At 40.0% G+C, this 23543-nt stretch overlaps 1 long non-coding RNA gene across 1 annotated transcript; it reads right to left on the minus strand.

Annotated features, from left to right (window-relative positions):
• Positions 1-391: 391 nt before the first annotated feature.
• On the minus strand, positions 392-23114 carry LOC130852695 (uncharacterized). Its single transcript, XR_009053433.1, has 3 exons — positions 22982-23114; positions 19052-19077; positions 392-654 (listed from the first exon to the last, which is right to left on the minus strand). It is a non-coding gene; the product is annotated as an uncharacterized LOC130852695 (long non-coding RNA).
• Positions 23115-23543: the final 429 nt, after the last annotated feature.

The raw sequence follows: 23543 nt of genomic DNA on the forward strand, positions 1-23543 counted from the left end.
TTCTGGATTCTCCAGCATCTCCCTGGTCTATTCCTTAAGGGCTGATGGCCCTTACACACAGGTGGCCCCAGGGTCCTTTCAAAGCTGTCTTCACTGCCCTCCACGTCTTCCTTGGGTGTCCCCATATTCACCCTACAAAGTCAGGGTCCAGTGAGGAGACAACCACATCAGTTATTTTAACTGAGATAAACAAATATATATTGATAGGATTGTTAACTAGGCATAAAGTTGTTAACTAGGTAACTGAAAGGGTGCAAAGAGAACTCTGAAGTATGGCAGGTAGTGCCAACAGGAAGCAACTCTACCTCTAGGACTGAAAGTACGAAAGGAAGATGTTGGAATTATGAACACTAGCATTTAGAGAAAGGCCCCATGAGGTGGGACCCAGGCCTTGCGGGAGGGGCAGAACTGGGGGCTGGAATGCCTCAAATGTGGGCAAGAGGAAGTTGGTTCTGCGAGTGTTAGAAGCACTGCACGCCTGCCCCAACAGCTCCTGCCGGAGTGAGCTACAACTGCTGGAGTGAAGAAGGGAGCCTAGAGGGGACCCGCTCTGCTCTCCCTCCTCCCACGCTGCAGCTGCCCTCTGGTGGCAGAGCCCAGGCGGAGGCAACTGGCAGAGCAGACGTGTGCTTGGCGGAGTCCCAGCTCCAGCACCTGAAAATGAGCAGAGAGTGAATTTGGATCAAGAGAGGGAAATTGGCACAACCCCACAGCCTCAAATACCACAGGTGGATTAAAAAACCTACCTCCCCAGCCCAAGCCTCTCTCTTGAGCCATAGACTCTTGTAGCCAATGCCACCCGCCATCCCCCACCCCCCCCCCGCCCCGCACTGGGCTTTGGAATATTTATTAGGTTGCCCCATTGTTGCTTCAAACTCAGTTATGTTCTAAGTCACGCTCATTACCCTTCCCCATCCCCTTGCCAGCTCTGCCCTCTTTCCCCCACCTCGCCCTGCTGAATGAATAGCAGCATCCTGTATTATGAAATGTGTCAATGTTATTTCCCCACGGACACTCCCTATCCTTTACTCTCCCCACTCACCCAGTCATCAGAGTCCTGCCACTCCCCTTAGTAGCTCTCAAGTACGTTCCCTCCTCTCCACCCCCACTGCCACTCTTAGTCTCACATCTGACTCTGCTGCCACACCCTGGGCCCTGGTTTCCTGCAGAGACTCCCTAAACATACAGTGATCTTTCTGAAACACAAAACCTACCACCCTGATCTCTGCTTAAAATCCTTTACTGGCTATCCTTAACCTTCAAAGTTAAATTCTCTTTGGCATGAGTTAGAAAGCTCTCCAGTTGTACTTCTCACCTTGACTTCAGCCCCCTACAGCACCCCTTGCCCAGTTCAACCAAAATTCAGTGATCCGATCACACGCACCACTTGGCTTTCCTCTGCCTTGCCTTGTTCCCCCTTGCCTCTGAGTGTGTGTACATCCCATTTCCCTTTCTGGGTTAATCTTCACCTTTCCCACCTCTGACCCTTCTTTCCTTCCGAACTCCTTTCCATCCTTCAGGACTGAGCCAGGTTCTGAGTCCTAGGAGAATTCTCCCAGTCCAGCCCCCACACTCACGCTCCGTCTGTTGGTGGCCCTCCTTTGAGCCCGCATAACCCTTTGTGGAGGGTTGTCTTGTGCTCTTACTGGATGGTTAGACATGAGGGCTCTGGAGCCCAGCTCCATGTTCAGTTTCCAGCACTCCTCTTGCTGTCTGTGACTTTGGAAAAATTCTTCAAGCTTATCAGCCCTCAGTTCCCACATACATAAACTGGAGCTTGTAATAGTACCTTCCTGACAGGTGCTTATGAGGATTAAATGAGATAATATTTATAAAAATCTCGATCCCATTTTCAATCATTCTTTTCAAGGTGTCTCACTTCTGACTATTGATACATGATTATTTTGACGCCAGGACAGAAATTGCTAGTGCACTACTTTAGAACAGTGATTGATGCTCTTCTGCTTCAACTCACAGCCGCATTTACTTTGGAAGGGCCAGGACCAGACAGAGATTGTAATTTCCTTGATTCCCTAATGTTGGGGGATGGGCTCAAGCCTCAGCTTTTCTCAGGCACGAGGGCCTTCTACCTCCTCTAGGAAGAGCAGTGACTGCTTCGCCAGCCCCGATCCTCTGGCTGCTGCTAAAGGGAGTCTGGTGGGAACGCCACTACCTTTCTCGCAGGAAAGACGCGATTGGCCAGCACCCTGTTTCCACCTTCCGGTTTTGCTGGGGTTCTGACTGGGCCCGGGCAGCGGTATCCAATGAAGCATGAGCTGAGGTTGCAGAAGTTCTTCCCCAAGGTGTAGTCAGCCAGCAGGCCTCTGTTCTACCTTGATGCAAACACTGCTTCTTAGCATTTACTTGTGCTAGAGAACCCAGGGTCCAGTGGGATCGTAAAACATTATTCCAAGAGATAATCCCCACCCCCCACCCCCAACTAATTCCTTCCGCCACACACAGAGAAAGAAAACCATGCACAAGCCAATAGCACGGAACGTCTCCAGAGAGCCCTCTGAGCACCATGGACAAAGCCCTCAAATACAGCCATGGGGACCTCAGTGTTTGGGGAGGTACGTGTGCAGAAGGACGACGCACGCGTGCGTTTTGTTTCCATTTTCTTTTCACCAGGCCTATGCTTGACTTTTCACAGATTTCCCAGCAGAAGCATCAGGGTGAATGACGACATGGGAGAAAAATGTTCCACTGTGGCCAGTTCCTGCTCCTCTGGAGAGCCGTTCGTGTGTACGTGGACCGGCAGCCCAGAGACTCAGCGGCCTCCCGCAGCGGCTGGGGAGGTCACGCTGCTCCCCGGGAGCTGGGATGGAGTGACCTCTGTCTCTTGGTCCTCCGGGGGGACGTGGCTCCCGTCCAGCAGCAGCCTGTCACCTCACACGGCCTCTCTGAGGCTGAGTTCCCGCCAAGTTAGCACCAGCCTGGCTACATGACGCCCTCTTGTACCGCCCTCCATGAATGCCGACTGACACTCGCACCATTGGGCTGTGAAATTACTAGGAAAAGTGCAGCAGGGATGGCGTTGTTGTGGTGGTGGTTTTTGTTTGTTTTAATGTGGGAAGTTTTTTGGCCTTGCTCAAAAAAGCTCTCTCCTTGAGGACAAAGCAAGAGGACCTGAATATGGGAAGAAAGGCTAAAATATAATGTCTCCTGAGAAACTTTCCTCTAGAAGAATACAAGATTTCAGTGAGCGGGACTCACACTCCCTGGGAATGTTTTATTTTCTAATAATTAATCTATAGAATCACAAAATCAGACTGTATGCAAGCATTTTACATGTATTTGCCGTTATTGTTAGGTGTTACCGAGTGTATTATATATACGATATTACAAACAAATTATGAGAGCCTTCACTTTTTATTCTTCTACACTAGTGCCCTTCCTGCATGACGCATAGAAAGACAATTAATGCTCTGGTCCTGTAGGAAACTGTCTTCCAGACTATTAATGAGAGATGTTTTAGCCTTTTTTAAAGCAGTGAGGGAAACGATTTTCATTTTTAAAACTTAGAGTGAGCTTGCAATCATTCACTGGAAAGTATAAAAAGAGCACATATTGGCTTAAACTGTTGACTTTTTTTTTTTTTTTTTGGCACACGGGCTTAGTTGCTCCGCGGCATGTGGGAATCTTCCTGGAGCTGGGATCAAACCCATGACCTCTGCATTGGCAGGCGGATTCTTAACCACTGTGCCACCTAGGAAACCCAAACTGTTGACTTTTGAATATATTTTTATATCATATATTTGAACACATTTATTTCTAATTCTGAATTTAATTTTTGTCTAGGATAGTGGGAAATAAAGTCAAAGTAAAATAGATGAAGTAAGTTGATTTCACACTTTTTTTTCCTTTAGCGAAGAAAACCTTAAGTAAAATCTTGCTTAAAAGACCAGTAAGTAAAATGGGTTTTTCAAAAAATGGAGTGGCTTTGGCAGAAGCAGAGGGGGGACCCTGAGCCCAGCTCTCTTGGCTGGCATGTCTCGTGGTGACACCAAGCACACGCTGGAGACAGCAGCTGAAACAAGCAAATGAGCACATGCAAGGATGCGCACCATCACTAGTCATGGAGGAAATTCAAATGAAAACCACAAGATACCACTGCACACCTATCAGAACACCAAATACTGGCAAGTATAGGAAGAAACAAGATCACTCACGCCCTCCTGGTGGGGATAAAAAATGGTGCAACTGCTCTGGAAAGTAACCTGGCAGCTTCTTAAAAAAGTAAACATGCAACTACTATACAACCCAACAATTGCACTCCTGCATTTATCCCAGAGAAGTGACAACTTAAATTTATACACAAGCCTATACACAGGGGTTCAGATGAGCTCTATTTGTAATAGCCGCCAAATGGAAACAACCAAGATGTCAACAGATGAATGGTTAACCAAAGCCAAATTGTGGTACATTCATACTACAGAATACTTCTCAGCAATCAAAAGGAACAAATTTTTAATATATGGAACAACCTGGATCAGTCTCCAGAGAATTATGCAGTGTGAAGAAAGCCAGTCCCGAAAGGTGACATTCTGTATGATTCTATTTAGGTAGCACTCTTAAAATGACAGACTTACAGAAATGGAGAACATATAAGCATTTGCCAGGGATTAAGGATGTGGGAGGGAAACGGATGTGGCTACAAGAGGGCAACAGGAAGGATGCTGAGGGTGATGAAAATGTCTCCTATCTTGCCTGTATCAGCATCAATACACTGGTTGTCATATTGTTTTGTAAAATGTTACTATTGGGGAAAACTGGGTAAAAGGCACACATGCTCTCTTATTTCATAGAACCGCATGGGAATCTGTAGTTTTCTTAGAATAAAGAACTTAATAATATTTTTTAAACTATCAAAAACATTGATCTCTCTAAATATTGTATCTATGATTCTGAGTAAGGACTCAGTTATGATTTGGATGTCACTTGCCAGTGGCTTTACCCTGTTCAGAGCTGATCCACATATCACTCATGATGCCTCTCAGGCAAATGCCAGGCTCCAGGTTATGCTCAGCTTTCCTTTCCATTTGAGTCAAAAGCACGTACTTGAGCAGATATCATCAATCAACACAGTGCTGGAAATGAACCTCCTGTTTTTTAAGTTCACACCTTCTCTTAGCTGGGTATTTAGGCAATAAGACAGTGAAAGTAAGCAAGAGATAGACAATATCAACAAGAGATGATTGGTTGTCTGGTTGGTTGGTGAGGCATGTACCTACCTAACTCCAAAAATGACTTAGGCTGTGTTATTTTACAAATACGTATTATGTACTGTGGTAGGCTGAATTACGGATCCCCAAAGAAGTTCCTGTCCTCATCTCCTGAACTTGTGAATGTTCCCTGACATGGAAAAAGGGATCTTGCAGATATGATTAACAATGGTTTTAAGATGAGATGATCCTGGATTATCCAAGTGGACCCAATGTAATCACAAGAGTCTTTACAAAAGAGGGGAAAGAGGCCAGAGAGAAAAGGCAAAGTGATGAATGAAGCAGAGATTGGAATGATGTGGCCCTAAACCAAGAAATGCTGGAAGCCTCGAGAGGCTGGAAAAGGGAAGAAATGGATTCTTTTGTGAAGCCTCCAGAAGGAATCAGCTGCGTCAACACCTCTATTTTAGCCCTCCAAGACTCATTTCAGACTTCTGACTTCCAAACTTTAATAATAAACCAATGTTATCTTAAGCCACCACATTTGTGGCAATTTGTTACAGCAGCAACAAGTAAATTAAAATACCATAAAGCTATTAAAGGAGGAAAAGAGAAATAAGATAGATCAAGAGCTTTCTCTTCTAATTTTATTGAAATATTATTTTGAAGACAAGATTTACTTCTTATAAACTGTATGTAGACTGTGTACTTTAAAGCTTGCAAAAAACCAGTCAACTCCCATAGCAACATGTTGGATCACCTATATTAACTACGTTTTTTGAACTCTGCTAGTAAACAAGCCCATTTTAGGAATTCTTTTAGAAAGTTTATTAAGCATGTCTATAATTTGTTTTAGCTTCAGTAAGAATACAGTTGAGTATTCTAACTTTTCTATATTTCCATTTTGGAAAACCAGGAGTCAAGTAAATCACAGTAGATTTATCTAGAACTGTCCATGCACTTCTCTTTTCTTTCTCTGTTTTATATTTTGGAGGCAGCTTTATGTTTTCTGACATCACTCCCTTTTGCACGAAATCATCACCATTCATTCATTCAAGTAGTTACTGAGATATATATACACACACACACACATATACAGATACACACACAAATATATATATACACATATGTTATATATACACACGTACACACATATGTAACAGAAATTAAATTATTACCCTTACTTACAGTAGATGTGTCAGAACAGTGAAAATTCTGATTTTCAAAAAGATGAATCTCAGGACACTATATCATGCCCTAGAAAGATTCTTTAGGATATTATTAAACAGTGGGTTTGAGAACATTCAGAAAAGACACTGTGATCCTCAGGCATCAAAGTGGTTTTCTGGTGGCTTCTAGCATGACTAAGCCAGGTGGAGGGGGCATTTACCTAACATAGGAGTTCTGAAAAGTTCTGTCCCAACATACTCCACACCACATGGGCTCCAACTGGCCTAAGACTGTTTCCCGGAGCACCTATTAACATGTGAATGACTTGATTTGAAACAATGTTCTTGCCAAGATTACACATGTATGGTTTAAAAAAATAACCACGATATACTTTGTAAATCTGCCGCACAGGTTTACAAACCATAGCATATTAGAGTAGCACTACAGAATCCTCCTACACTGTCTGCTTGAACATCCCTAGGGAATGGGGACCTACTGTTTCCCTGTTCAATCTGTTCATTAGACATTCCATTTACACAGAGCTAAACTCCACTACTTCACATCGCCTCTCTGTACATCTGTAAATAAGTAAAATTCTGCCCCTCTATTCTAACACTTAAAGACAGCTATCAGGCCCTCCTGCCAAAATCTTCCTTTCCCCAAGTTAAACATCCATTTTTTTCTTCACTGTCCTTCACAGGACAGTTATTAGTCACCAGGGAAATGCAAATCAAAACCACACTGAGATACCACTTCACACCTACTAGAGTGGCTAATATGCAGAACAAAACAGTAGCGCATAACAAGTGTAGGGGAGAATGTGGAGAAACTGGAGCCCTCATGCACTGCTAAGGAAAACAGAAAATGGTGCAGCCACTTTGGAAGAGTTTAGCAGTCTTCAGAATGTTAAACAGAGAGTTACCATATAACCTAACATTTCACTCCAAGGTATATACCCAAGAGAAAATAAAACATGTGTCCGTATAAAACTCATAATGTTAATAACAGCATTAGTCACAGTAGCTAAACAGTGGGAACAAGTTCCAAAAACTGATGAATGAGCAAAATGTGGTAGATCCATGCGATGGAACATTATTCAGCAATGAAAGAGTAAAGCAATAAAAAGAATGAAGTACTGGCATGCTACAACATGGATAAATCTTGAAAATGAGGTTAATATGCTAAGTGAAATACAAGGTTTTGTACGTCAAAGGAAATCACAAACAAAACGAAAAGACAACCTACAGACTGAGAGAAAATATTTGCAAATTATGTGACCAACAAGGGCTTAATTTCTAAAATATACAAACAGCTCATACAACTCACCAAAAGAGCAAACACCCCAATCAAAAAATGGGCAGCAGACCTAAATAGACATTTCTCCAAAGAAGACATACAGATGGCCAACAGGCACATGAAAAGATGTCCAACATTGCTAATTATTAGAGAAATGCAAATCAAAACTACAAAGAAGTACCACCTCCCACTGGTCAGAATGACCATCATTAAAAAAAAGTCTACAAATAACAAATGCTGGAGAGGGTGTAGAGAAAAGGGAACCCTCCTACACTGTTGTGGGAATGCAAATTAGTGCAGCCACTATGGAAAATAGTATGCAGGTTCCTCAAAAAACTAAAACTAGAGCTGCTATATGATCCTTCAACCCCACTCCTGGGCATATATCCGGACAAAACTGTGTTTCAAATTCAAAATGATACATACACCCCAATGTTCATTGCAGCACTACTTACATAGCCAAGACAAGAAGCAACCTAAATGTCCACGGACAGATGAATGGATAAAGAAGGTGTGGTGTATATACACAATGGAATATTGCTCAGCCATAAAAAGAATGAAATAATGCTGTTTGAAGCAACATGGGTGAACCTAGAGATTATCAGACTAAGTGAAGTAAGTCAGACAGAGAAAGACAAATACCATATGATATCACTTATACGTGGAATCTAAAATATGACACACATGAACTTGTCTATGAAACAGAAAGAGACTCACAGACTGTATGAAACAGAAACAGACTTGTGGTTGCCAAGGAAGGGGGTTGTTGGGGAGGGATGGATTGGGAGTTTGAGATTAGCATATGCAAATTATTAATATATAGAATGGATAAACAACAAGGTCCTACTGTATAGCACAGGCAACTATATTCAATATCCTGTGATAAACCATAATGGAAAAGAATGTGAAAAAGAATGTGTGTATATATTTATATATATATATATACACACAAAGTGATACAATTAAATCACTTTGCTATATAATAGAAATTAACACATTGTAAATCAACTATACTTCAATAAAATAAATTTTTTAAAAATATGCTCAGTGAAGAAATCCAGTCACCAAAAAACAACAACAAAACCCATGTTGTATGATTCCCTTAATATGGGATGTCTACAATAGGCCAATCCGTGGATGAAGTAGGTTAGCGGTTGCCCGAGGCTGGAAGGAGAAAGAAATGAGGACAGACTGCTAGTGGGTGTGGGGTTTCTTTTTAAGGTGATGAAAAATTTCTGAAGTCAGAGAGCGAAAATGATTGCACAAGACTGTGAATATAACATAACCTGCTAAATTGTATACTTTAAAGGGTGACTCAAATGGTATATAAATAATATATCAAAGCTGTTAAAACAAATATGCTGAACAGCTTTTATATTGCTTTATTATTTACTCTCTCTCAGGCCTCGTTAATTTCAATGTGGTTGTGAAATGAACTTTAAGACATCTAACATAGAACCTCGCATTTAGAGAAATGAAATTTCAACAAAATAATTTTTAAGAAATTTTGAAACTTGTCATATTAGACAAATTAAACCAAACTATTGAAAGCATGAGGTTGAAAAATAATAAACTGTAGGCCTAAAAATGTCTTTCATGACTACAAAGCTTAGTTAAAATTTTTGATAAATTAACAACATGGAAAAGTGAAAGTATTATAGTATTGGTGTTTGTTTTATTAGCCTCAAATGTTATGAAAAGAACAAAAGCAGTTTATTTGATTTGGCTGAACATATATTAATTACTTATTAAAACACAGCTGTAATAGAGCATGTTTAGAATGCCTGTCTCGTGATTTAGAACTTATTACCAAATATTGTTCTTTTCCTAAATCTTTACATTTGTTTTACTGAGGTTTGCTATATTAGTTAACAAACTCAACCATAGGATATTTCTAGCATATTTTTTTAAAATGTGTCAAACATATTTTTCCACATATGTTTAAAATAGTTAATAGGATCATTGCAGCGCAATTTACAATCGCTAAGACATGGAAACAACCTAAATGTCCATTGACAGATGAATAAAGATATGGTACATATATACAATGGAATATTACTCATCCATAAAAAGAATAAAATAATGCCACATGCAGCAACATGGATAGACCTAGAGATTATCATACTAAGTGAAGTAAGCCAGAGAAAGACAAATATGATATTATTTATATGTGGAATCTAAAAAAATGATGCAAATGTACTTATTTACAAAACAGAAATGGACTCATAGACATAGAAACAAACTTATGGTTACAAAATAGGACAGGAAGGGGTATAAATTAGGAGTTTGAGATTAACATATACACACTGCTACATATAAAATACAGAGTATATAACCAACAAGGACCTACTGTATAGCACAGGGAACTATACTCAATATTTTGTAATAACCTATAAGGGAATAGAATCTGAAAAAGAATAGATATATATATACATGTATAACTGAATCACTTTGCTGTACACCTGAAGTTAACACAATATTGCAAACCAACTATACTTCAATAAAAAAAATAAACAGCAAAAAATATTTCCAATATTCCATAAGGCCAGTTGTTTCCGGGGCACAAGACCAGTGAATCTCATGAATATCAACCAACTGCCTTACCTCTTTCATTGTAAATTGAGTTTTCTTACAAGTAATGTTTGGTTTAACCTGATGATGACTAGACATTCAGGAAGTGAACAGAGGGTGTTCTTGGCAAAGCATGGTAAGCAGAGAAGTCAAATCCAAATTTATTCCAAATAAGGGAAAATCCGCTATGGGAAAGGGGTACAAAACAGGAAAAATAAATAAGATAGTAGGAAATGCTTACATCATACTTCCCAGGAAAGAAATTTGTATACAAGAAGTTTACTGTATAGCATAGAGTGTATTTTTATCCTCAGGCATAAAAATTGTGAGGCATTAAGGAAGAAGGATGGAAGAAAGAAGTTGAACTGTGATGAAATTTCAAGAAAGTCCTCAGCAGAATCCATAGGAGCTTGAGAGCTGGGATGGTCCTTCAGGGCTGCCCCAAACTAAGATAAGAGGCCTAGATTTTTGTACCTTGACACTGACCAGTCATTGGATATGGGCTACCCCTGGGAGTGGGCATATCCTTGGGCGAAGGAATTCCTTTCATCCTCGGGAGGGATCAGCTACGAGCCATCAGCAGCTAACATGCCTGCCAGCTCAGGAAATGAGTGACTTGGTCCAGAAGGGGGTATCTGGACAGGGTATCACAGCATCTACCACAGTTCACCCCTACAACTGCTTGGATTCAGTTGTTCTGTATAAGGCATTTTTTTCCCATAGCGGTACAGCTTCCTTGAGATTCTGGTTGGTCTCTTTCCCTTGGGAAACATAAGATAAACATTAGTGGGATGATCCCACTACAGCAGTTGATCTCACAGCTGCAATGAATATTCAGCATCTCCCTTCTCTACTACACATCCCAAATTCCCCTCACCCTTGACTAGAACTTCTGCTAGTCCAGGTGGCTTACAGGTGACCCAGACCCTCATTTCTGTGTGATCCAAACCCCTGCTTACTATGGTATCCTCAGGGTACTTGTTCCTTTACTGCTAAGTTAGGCAGGAGAATACTAAAAGATGCCCAGGGAAACAAAGTTTATTCTTTCCTTCCCCACTGTGTAACAGCAGTGCTGCCTCCTGCTGGACCTGTGGTGTCGGAAATGCAGTTGAAAAGCATCCATCAGGGAAGCCAGCGCTTAAAAATCTCCGACCTTTGATTCCTTTCTCCATATGTCTCACAGTATGGCTACTGATGTTTCAGTGTATTAGTATACAGACACGTGCTTTCAGATTGCATCCTCCACATCTTTTCCACATAGTGCTGACAACCAGAATGCCAGCATTGTTTTAGAAAGGTTGAGAAGTTCTCCAAAAATGGACAATCTCTTCAAGAGGAACATCCTCTCTTCTTTTCCCATGTTACTATACTGTTTGAGGACCAAGTAGGTCATACTAATGTTCTTCTAAAGGAGTAGCTTAATTTTTAAATGGATCAAAGAGGGAATTTCATTCCATGTGAACTACCTATCATTTTCCCCATAATTAGGCTGGATATTCATTCAGCCAGGATGCACCCCAAAATAAATTTAAAGGTATATAGCCAGTATCTGTGTCCATGCCATACTGGTGGTTAAATATTTGTCTACCTCACCTACAGTTTGATTATTTAAAAGGCAAGTTGTAGATACAAAGTTGATCAGTCTTTTTGGCACCAAAGCAAAGAACCAATCTGGAATCTGTATAGAACTTATGACAGCACTGACCTCAAGTTTACCTTTGTTATTGACTTAAATGCTTTGGTATACAAGGGTATTTGATTTCTCTTTTTTTTTCATAGACTGCCATTTACGTCACACTAAATCCAACACTCTACTTAATTTGATTACTTTTGCCCCACATCTATTCTAATTATTGATTTAAAATGAAATCCATTCTTGGCTCTTTTTCCCCCCTGTACATGTTTCTCCAGAAAATTTTTGCTAATAAGCTGATCAAGTAGACTATATGGGAACGAACATATTTTTATCAGCTCCTTTAAAATATGTAGACATGCAGTAATACAAAAATATTACCCCAATTAGGAAAGCAGAAAGAAAGTTAAGTTGGAAAAAAATTTTAAGGCAATGTTTTATTTTAATAGTCCAGAGTAGTTCATTTCTATTTACTTAGGTTTATGCATAAACTTATGGGGGATGAGAGGAAATAGGGTAAATTAGAATGAACCAAGAATTTATTAGCAACCTAATTTACTTTAATAGATTTTGTGCTCCCCTCAGTCTACATGTTCTGTAAAACAAAACAACTGCCTGTTCCCCTGCTTTCAAGCAGAGTCTGAGAGCCTGGCACATAGTAGATGCTCAGTAAACATTTCAACCTAATATTTTTGTTGCTTATCTGACAACCTATAAGTGCAGCCAACTTCTCTTTCCCTCTTTCCTTTTCTAAACAATTTGTTATCCCCTTCCCCCCTCCAGCCCCCTCTTCTTCCTTTCTTCCCTCTCTCTCTCTTCAGGAAGAGATTTCTTCCCCTCCCTCCCCTTCTTCTCCCTTCAAAGTATGTCACAGGAAGAAGTTTAGGAGACACTCAGAATGTTCAGTAACAACAAGCAAACAAAGCCTTTACACATGACCACATTTTCTCTTCCTCCTTTCCTGTTTTACATTTTCACCAAATTCAGAAAGCCTTGAATTGGCATGATTTTATTTAATTTTTTTTTTTTTTTTTGATGTTTAAGGGGGATGTCATCCTGTTGTGGGTCTCATGTAATTAAGAGAAAGAATCCACAATCAAAAAAACATTCCCATCCAGGGCTTCCCCGGTGGCACAGTGGTTGAGAATCTGCCTGCCAATGCAGGGGACATGGGTTCGATCCCTGGTCCGGGAAGATCCCACATGCCGCAGAGCAACTAAGCCCGTGCTCCGCAACTACTGAGCCTGCGCTCTAGACCGTGTGCTTCACAACAAGAGATGCCACTGCAGTAAGAAGCCCATACACCTCAACGAAGAGTAGCCCCCGCTTGCCATCACTAGAGGAAGCCTGCATGCAGCAATGAAGAGCCAACACAGCCAATCAATCAATAAATTTATTAAAAGAAAAGAAAAGAAAAACATTCCCAACCAGCCCTTGTCTGACTGTGCATGATTACTAAGAGAATCCGACCGATCCCAGCCCCTGGGGGCAGTCTGTGTGGGTAATCTGGGAGTAATCTGTTTTAGCCTTAACATAAGACTATAAGACTCATTTCCCATTTCCAAAGAACTAGGAGAATCCTCTTTCCTCTAAAGAGGTGGGTCTGCCCACAAGTTAAAAGCAATAGAAGCAAGCTTTAATGCAGCCTCCTGTCCTTCCTGTGGGGAAGACCGGAGGTGTTCCCCAGCCACGCAGGCTTACACCACAGTGGGCAGGCTGGGTGGTCTGCCCACTGAGAAAAGGGGTGGAGTTAATCATGCAGCCTGAGAATCTCCAGGGAAACCAGGTTCCTCCAGGTGCACAGGGGGCACCTGTGAGTCTGTTAGTTCCTCACCACTTGGCTCAGGCTGCCGCGAGGCATGGCCACTAGGTTTACTCTATTATCAGAGCCAGCCACAGTCCTGACCTTTAGGAAAAGGGACCGGACATTCAGGAGCTGGTTGCCTGAGCACCCAGTCATCATTTAAGAAGTTATCACAGAAGTCAATTTTACTCTTACATTTAAAATATAATATGGATGCTGAAATTCAAACTGAAAAAAAAAAGTCAAGCTCCATCTGGCAGCAGAGAGCCTGATGAGGACGAGGCAGGCTAATCGAGAAAAATCAGACCTTTGAGAGCTCGCAGATGAGACTCTATGTTCATTTCATGTCATCTTGTCTCCTTACTCACAGACTGCCAAACCTCATCCTGCCTCCTGACTCACAGACTCCCAAATCTCATCCCTACACACCCCCCATCCCTGCTGGGGGTTCTGATACCAGTACTTCCAATTCTAGTTGTTATTTAGCTGGCTATGTGATCTTGAATAAGTTGTTTCTTTGAATCTCAGTCTCCTCACATGTTGAATGGAAATAGCAGTATCTGGCCCACAGGTAGGAAATAACTGATCTAAGTAAGGACCTAACGGAGGCACTCAGTAAACGCTAGCTAAATCCAAAATCCCACTCTAAAGGATCAAGTCTTAGAAGACTAAATCTTTCAAGTTATAAGCCTCATTCTATTTTCCATGTAAAGAAATTTGTCTCTCAGTTGCCCTGACATTTTATCAACACGTTATGAAATAAATGTTTTAATCATTTAATAAATGATTTGAACATTCATAGCACTAGTTATATTTATTCTGAGTTCTTTCAGAGAATTAGAAGGCAAAAGAAAGTTGCAACACTGTATGATGTTAAATCAGACATCTAGTTTTAACATCCTATGGTGATAAAGATCTTCATTGTATAAATATGTATTTAGTCTGTACTTCCTATTAAATACTTCAACTAAATTTGGGGTCATTTAGAAATGTTATTACCAATATTTTAAGACATTATATCATCCAATAAGAAGTATTCACTGCTTCAGTTTTAAAGAGTGATATTAAAATAATGCCATGGCCCTATATGCTACCAAACAGGTAATAGTGTTGCCTTATAAAGGGAAAGAATTTTAGCCAAAGGTTCATAATCTTTCTTATTTGACTTAGAAAGCCAAAGTTGAACCTATGTGACAACTGCTGGAGGAAACGTAATAACCGAAGCGTAAGGAAACTGTAAATTTTTTTTATAATTTTTTTATAATTACCACCCTTAACCTTAACCTTCTCTGTCCCACAAAAGACTGTCTTATTCTATGCACTCAGCTTAATTTAAATTATGGAAGTAATACATGATACATTTGCCTTAATTTTGCATAGCACTAAGATGATATATTTTTATGAGAACCAAATCATAATCAAGAATGTTAAAGCATTTAAATGCACTGTGATGTGCCGCTTTTAAAATGGTGGATAATTTTCCCTCTGTGAAAATTGTTGTGCTTGATAATAGAGCCTCCTTGTGGGGAATTGATAGTACTTCAGTCTTTCAAATCACAGGTAAAGTGCTATTTTAATTTTTTCCTCATTCGCAGTGGAAGCTTATCTAGCTCCCAAGAAAATATGTATTTGTGTGTGAAACCCTGCCATGCAGAGATTGGCAGGCACTGAATGACTATTAGGGGATGGTGAACTCTGCTGTCTCTCCTTTGGTTTGTCCGTAGTCCTCGGAGCTAAAAGGTAAAGTAGGGTTAACAGTATTTTTTATTTTTATTATTTTTTTTTAGTTAAATTGATTGTTAGGTATTTTGAAGAGAAAACAACACGGTGACTGACAACTGTTGACTTTTCAACTGACCACACAGCGGGATCCTTGAGAACATACTAGATCAGTCAGGTGTGTGTTTTGCATTAATCTAGTAGAGCTACTTCTCTACTTTTGACCAGACAGCATATGCCTCTGAGAGGAAAGGCAGCCTTGCTTAACAAAGCCCAGTGCTTTGGGAGAGAGATAGATGTTAGCTTTCCAGTTCAGCCAGCTCAACGTCATGAATAAACATGAGAACAATTGTTGGAGTCTGGTGGCTTGTGCTTTCTTGAACCAACAATGCAGGGAGATGCAGCTGAAGGAGGAACACTCAGGGACAAGGGTGGAATGATACATGATTATGCTCTTCTCCTCACTCATGTGGAGAGGATAACACAGGGTATTGATAAAAAAATTATCTGAATCCAAGAGAGAGTGCTAACAGTACGATTAAAAGATAAGAGTGGCTTACAGTTTAAAAAAAAAAAAAACTGGGAAAAAATCAGTTACACTATTCAAACACACCACTTAGAAGTACTCCTAAGCTGGTATATTTTCAGGGGCCTAGGCCAGTAACTCAGGCCTCACTCAGAGGCTACTGAGCAGAAAAAACAGCACCTTCAGCCAACAGTCCCCAAACCCAAGGGTCCACTGCAGTGAAAAATAGGTAAATGATTTTACTCCATTCAAGGCCAGGTGGAGGGACCTGCCTCTCTATTCACAGACAACTAACGGCACTCTTTTGTGGTTTATTTTTATCGTTTATTTAAAAAATACATTATAATAATTTATCCCATTATGTCTTTACCTGAAGACCCCTATAATTATATTGTTTGGTAAAAAAAAAAAATTAGTATTATTATTTAGTAAAGTATCTTTTCAGATATCAATGCAAGTTTGTTTTCCAAAAATGAGATCACTCGAAATATTTTAATAACAGATTTTTTCTGTAATGAAATTTGTAGATACAATTTCATTTTACTCAATATAGGTTTCATAATAAAAATAGCATTTATTGCCTATTTACTCTGGGCAGGTATCACACTAAGTACCCCATATGGATTATATAAAGTAATCAATCTTTCTGCCTAGGGCCATTTTTCATACTTTAGCACTAGGACATGAAGCCCAAGTAGAGAACGGTGGCCTTCGCAAGCTGAGAATGTAGAGATCAGAATTCAGGGCAGCTAAACTAACTGGAATCTGCGGACCAGAGTACTAGAGAAAAAGGAGTTACGTGATGGAGGAGACAGAAGTCTCCATGGGGGTTCTCCCATAGATCTTTGTTACAGAATTTGGGTGTAAATATACAGAAAAAAATTGCCATGAGCCCTAGGAGAGGGTGACTATGGTAAAACTGGGAGATGAATGGATACAGATACCTGAAATCACACTGGACTGGATGATGTTGGAGTTATAGTCCAACCAGAGTGCAGAGACTTGACGGAGCACGTTGGATATCCATTTAAGACAATAGAGAGACTATAACTTGGCAAAGAAAATCACGCCCCCAAACAAGAGTCATATCCTAGGACTACAGCCAAAACTAAAGTAGACTGGCTCAAAGATAAAAAAAAAAAAAACCAAGTCTGAACGGATCTAAAGGACCCACTGGTAATTTAAGTAAAATGTCCTTTAAAGGAAAACACAGAATCAATTGTCTACAATGCACTGTCTCAATGTCAAACATATAATCCAAGATAACTAGACAAGGGAAAAAATGGAAATACCAACCATAATCCAGGAGAAGCAGTACACAGACCTTTGTACGGCCCAGATGTTTGAAATAGCAGATAAGAACTTTAAAAACACCTATTATAAATATGATTCAGGGCTTAAAGGAAAAGGTGGACATAGTGAATGAACACGTAGGGACTCCCAGAGCTAGAACTTCTATTTCTTTCTACTACATATTTTTCCTATTTTGGAACGTCATATGGAGTCTTATAGTATATACTCTTTTGTATCAGCTTTTTCTTTTGGCAAAAAATGTCAAGTGTGGCAAGTATTTTATTGCAAAGTAAACAGTGAAGTAGTTAGATGCTTAGACCTAAATGTAGAATCAGGGATTACAATAGCTACAAGTGTAAGCAGATACAATAGTGTTTTCTTCAGGACCCATTATCTCAAGAAGTGTAGCAAATTGTGATGAAACTTTTGAAAATGGTAAATAGTGCTTGATAAAAATTTAAAATGAATATACATTTTTATTTATAAAATAGTTGTATTTAAATGAACTTTTCAGAGTATTTTAAGCCATGTTTAAAAACTATTTTTATCCACCTGCCAACGCAGGGGACACAGGTTCTATCCCTGGTCCAGGAAGATGCCGCAGAGCACTAAGCCTGTGCACCACAACTGAGCCTGCGCTCTAGAGCCCACAAGCCACAGCTACTGCAGCCTGTGAGCCTAGAGCCCATGCCCTGCAACAAGAGAAGCCACCACAATGAGAAGCTAGCGCATCACAACTAAGAGTAGCCCCCTTTCGCTACAACTAGGGAAAGCCCGTGCACAGCAATGAAGACCCAAAACAGCCATAATTAATTAATTAATTAAAAAAATAAAAACTTTCTATGAAGAATGGATTAAAGTTATAAAATTACATAATAATTCATAGATTTGTCAGCTATTTCAATATTTGGTGGGATATTTGATAATTGTAGGGGATTTGGGACAACTCTGCCTCAGGCAGTATTCTCATGTGTTTTGTAGAACATTTAGCATTTTTGGATACCACTCAATAAATGCCAGTGACATTGTGACACCAAAAATCCCTCCACCCGATTTCCAAAATGCCCCTTAGGGGGGTAATATTCCTAATAATAACAGCAACACTGTCTTTTCATCATAGTCTTAAAACTGTTTGATTAATGCATTTTCTTTAAAATGTTGAAAAGATCAAGATAAAAGATGAACCACAAGCTAGGAGAAAATATTTGCAAAAGACATCTGATTAAGGACTGTTATCCAAAATATACAAACCTTTAAAAGTCAATAAGAAAATGAACAATCCATTTTTAAAAAATGGGCCAAAGACCTGAATAGGCACAAAGAAGATATCCAGATGGCAGGTAAGCATATGAAAAGATGCTATACATCACTGGTCATCAGAGAAAAGCAATTAAAACACTGAGATGCTAGTATATACCTATCAGAATGGCCAAAACCCCAACACCACACCACCAAATACTGACGCTGACGAGGATTTGGAGCAACAGGAACTTTCATTCGTTGCTGGCAGGAATCCAAAATGATACAGCCTCTTAGGAAGAGAGTTTGGTGGTTTCTTACTAAACAAAACATACTCTAACCGTACAACTCAGCAATCATGCTCCCTGGTATTTACCCAAATGAGTTGGAAACCTATGTGCAGGCAAAAAACTGCTCATGGATGTTTACTGCAGTTTTATTCATAATTTACAAACTATTGAAGCAACCAAGATGTCTTCCAGTAGATGAATAGAAAAATAAACTGTGGTACAACCAGACAATGGAATATTATTCAGTGCTAAAAATAAATGAGCATAGAAAGCCACAAAAAGACATGGAGGAAACCTAAATGCATATTGCTAAGTGAAAGCAGTTAATCTGAAAAAGCTACTTACCATATCATTCCAACCATATGACACGCCTGAAAAGACAAAAGCACAGGGACAGTAAAAAGGCACTGCTTGCCGAGATTGGTGGTTGGGGGATGAATAGGTGGAGCACGGAGGATTTTTAGGGCAGTGAATCTACTCTGTAGGATACTGTGATGATGAATACATGTCAATTTATACTTGTCCAAACCCACAGCATGTACAACACCAAGAGCAAACCTAATATGAACATGGACTTTGCATGGCTGATTATGAATGTAAGTTCGTCGACTGTAACAAATCAGGTGGAGGATACAGATGGATGATGGAGGAGGCTCCACACATGGGACGATAAGGGATATACAGGAAATCTCTGTACCTGTCTCTCAATTTCACTGTGAACCTAAAACTGCTCTAAAATAAATTTTTTTTAAGGGTGGTAAGCTTTCAAAGAGTTTTAAAAATAAGACAAAAATATGCCTTAAAAATCCTTAATAAATACTCAAATTTCTGGATAGTATATTAAATACTAATATTATCCAGAAAATTGACTACCTAATCCTCTCAATGACTGGCTTTAATTTTCACTGCTATTTTGTCTTCATTTTCTTTTCATTCATATATTGGGTTGGCCACAAAGTTCCTTAGGTTTTTAAGTAAAAATAAAAGACAATTTTCATTTTCACCAAGAAATTTATTGAGCTACGTATTCATCCTTTTGTTTCACTACCTTCTGCCATTTTTCAGGCAACTTCATAATTCCATCTTCCCTAAACTTTTTGTCTTTTTGAGCAAAGAACTGTTTAAGGTGCCTTTTTACAGTCTTCCAGGGAATTGAAATTTTTTCCATTAAGAGAATTTTGTAAAGACTGAAATAAATGGAAATCTGAAGGTGCAATGTCTGATGAATATGGTAGATGAATCAGAACTTCCCAGCCAAGCTGTAACAGTTTTTGCCTGGTCAAAGAAACATGGAGTCTTGCATTATCCTGATGGAAGATTATGTGTTTTCTGTTGACTAATTCTGGACGCTTTTCATCGAGTGCTGCTTTCAGTTGGTCTAATTGGGAGCAGTACTTGTTGGAATTAATCATTTGGTTTTCTGGAAGGAGCCCATAAGAGAGGACTCCCTTCCAATTCCACCTTATATACAACATCACCTTCTTTGGATGAAGACCGCCCTTTGGTGTGGTTGGTGGTGGTTCATTTCGCTTGCCCTACAATCTCTTCTGTTCCACATTACTGTACAGTATCTACTTTCCATCGCCCATCACAACTGGTTTTAAAAATGGAACATTTTCATTACGTTTAAGTAGAGAATTGCATGCAGATATATGGTCAGAAAGGTTTTTTTTTTCCTTAACTTATGTGGAACCCAAACATCAAAGCAATGAACTTAACCACGCTGGTGCAAATGACTTTCAATGCTTGATTTGGATATTTTGAGTATGTCGGCTCTCTCCCACGTGGCATAATGTTGATTGCCTCCATTAATGTCTCGATATGATCGCTATCAACTTCAACTGGTCTCACCAACCATGGAGCATGGTCCAGTGAGAAACCTCCAGCACGAAACTTTGCAAGCAACGTTTGACACATTCGATCATATACTGGACACAGCACCTTCTCCATATACTGGACAAATCTCTTTTTGTATTTCAGTTGCGTTTTTACCTTTCTTGAAATAATAAAGCGTAATATGCCAAAAATGTTGCTTTTCTTCCATCTTCAATATTAAAATGGCTACACAAAAATTCACCAATTTTGATTTTTTTTAGTGCACGCTGATATGATAGCTGTCACAATACAATCTAAAAAAATTGTTTCAAATGAAGTTAAAGACAACTAAGTGCTAATATAGCCATCTCATGGAAAAAACGAACAAACTTTTTGGCCAACCCTAATACGTCCCCTTATTTTTAAATAAGTGCTAGACACCCCTATTAATATAAAAAAACCTTTCAATAGTTGTCTCCCTCTGCTCGTTATAGCCCAGGTCCTTAGGAGACTGGCCTCTATTTGCTGCCTTCAGTTTCTCACTTCCTAATCACTAAGGTATCTGGTGTCTGTTATAGGCTGGCTCCTAAAACAACTCATTACAGTCACTAATAATCTTCTAATTGCTTCTTTTCAGTCCTCATTCTATTTCTCTGTGCAGCATTTGTTTATTATTGTTCTTTCAGCTACAATAATAGTAAATATTCATAGTAAATGCCTGGCTAAGGATCAAGCGCTCTGCTAAGTGCATCACATATACTATCCTTTAAGGTGGGTATTATTATTGTCCTTTTACACATGGGGAAACAGAGACATTGTGAGGTTAACTTGCTCACTCTCAAACAGCTGTTAAGTGGTGGAGGTTAGCTTCACTTCAGGTTAGTATGACCCCTAAGCTGAATTCCTTAACTACTTCTGACAATGAGTGTGTAATTACTGCAGGAGCTTTGGGAAAATGTGATACAGTACTGTTATCGGTTGAATTGTGTCCCCCTAAAAAGATGTATTGAAGACCTAACCCTTGGTACCTGTAAACATGACCTTATTTGGAAATAGTCTTTGCAGATGTAATGATGTTAAGATTAGGTCACTTGGGTGGGCCCTAATGCAATATGATTGGTGTTCTTTTAAGAAGAGGGTAGCTTGGGCACATAGATAAACCCAGTGGGAAGATGATGTGATATTGGACACACAAGTAGAATGCCATGTGAAAAGAGGATTAGAGTGACACAGCTGCAAGCCAAAGAATGCCAGAGAGTGCCTGCAAACCTCCAGAAGCTAGAAAGAGGCAAGGAATTGTTCCCCTACAGGTGTCAGAGGGCACACAGCCCTGCCAACACCTAGATTTCAGGCTTCTAGCTTCCAGGAACTGTGAGACAACAACTTTCTGTTGTTTTAAGCCCCCTAGTTCATGGTACTTTGTTATGGCATCCCTGTGAAACTAATCCAAGGACAACCAGAACCATGGAGCAATGATATCACTACTGTTAACACTGTGATGTACTTATGTCTAATCTTTCTCTACGTGTGTGCATTCATTAGAAAAGGCGGTATTACATTGAACATTCAATTCAAAATTTTGCTTAAGTTAAAATTATGAGGATTTTCCCAACTTATTAAAAAGTGTACAAAGCAATTCATAATGACTATATCTTTGTATAAGCACCTCATTTAACCATTTATCATTGGGTGTTTTAGTTATTCTCAATGATAACACAGTGATAAATCATCTCTAAATCTCTATCCATACTTGTGAATATTTTTATGAACTAGTTTGGGAGAAGTGAAATTGCTCATCAAATGATACATTTTTCATATGTCTTTCCCTGATTCTCTCTGGTAAACTAGCTGACCTATGGTATACTTTGTATCTCTCAGGAAGATATCAGGCCCCCAAATTTTGTTTACACAAAAATGCATTGTTTCTGAGAACACCCGTAGACTTGAGATTCCCCACACTCTGTTTCAAATAAAGTTAGTTCTTTAGGGAGAGCTTTGGGACTCTCTGTTTAAAGGCCTGTCCACACCACTGATCAAAACACCTGACCACTGCTCTGAAGCTGGGAGAAGAGAGTAGACTTCTTCTTTGAAGTGCCTGTCTCTTCTGGAGTGATATCTTGCTTCGGGAGCAAGGCAGTGGTGGGACAGTAGCCTCTGATCTCAGCTTCTTAGTGTTTCCTAGCATTGAGCCTCTGCCCTACAAACGAGCTGGGTGAGGACAATCACAGCCCCAGTATTCCCAGCACGCTGCACCAAAGTCAAGCACCCACCCTGTGAATGGGGACCAAGCGGAAGAAGAGAATTCCCAACCTCTATAGCCACAGTCACCTGGGTTTAGCCTCTGCAACATGTAGCTGGAAAGATGAGAAGTTCTAGTCACCTGCTCCTCCCAGGAAGCTACCACGGTGCTGGACTGGAAACGGGGGAAAGAGGGAGCCCTGTGCTCTTGGCTGTACTCACCTGAAGTGGAGTTTCTGTCACAATGAGCTCGGAGGAGGAGCCGGTTATAATTCAGATTCTACACACTCTTGCTGTTCTTACTGAGTTATAGGAGACTTTCTTGCATAAATGTTTCTTCATTTGCTAAATGCTTTTATTACTGAACCAGATTCATCTTGCCCAACTCACAGCAAGCGAAATGCTGAGACACTGAGCTGTGTAGCACACAGAGGGTTTATTCTCATGGCAGTCAAGCGAGGAGATGGAAGAACAAATCTCAAATCTGCCTCCCCAAAGGCAAGGGTGTGGGTATTTATGGGATAACAAATAAAGAAGCAGGGCTGTCTGAGGTGTGGGGAGCGTGGGAAAAGGTAATTGGAAAAAGGTGCAGTAATTGTCATTCTGCGCAGGTGTAACTAAGCTACAGGTCTCTGCACGTTCACACATGGAGGTGCTCAGCAAGATCTGAGGGTGGAGCTTTCAGCCCTCTGACATCAAAAGGTCACAGAGAGGACACTCGTGCAGGCCCAGTTGAAAGGCTGGTGGTCCTACCCAGTCTTAATCAGCTCAGTTCAAACTAGGT

Source organism: Hippopotamus amphibius, chromosome 4, assembly GCF_030028045.1.
Source record: "Hippopotamus amphibius kiboko isolate mHipAmp2 chromosome 4, mHipAmp2.hap2, whole genome shotgun sequence".
Classification (NCBI taxonomy): Eukaryota; Metazoa; Chordata; class Mammalia; order Artiodactyla; family Hippopotamidae; genus Hippopotamus; species Hippopotamus amphibius.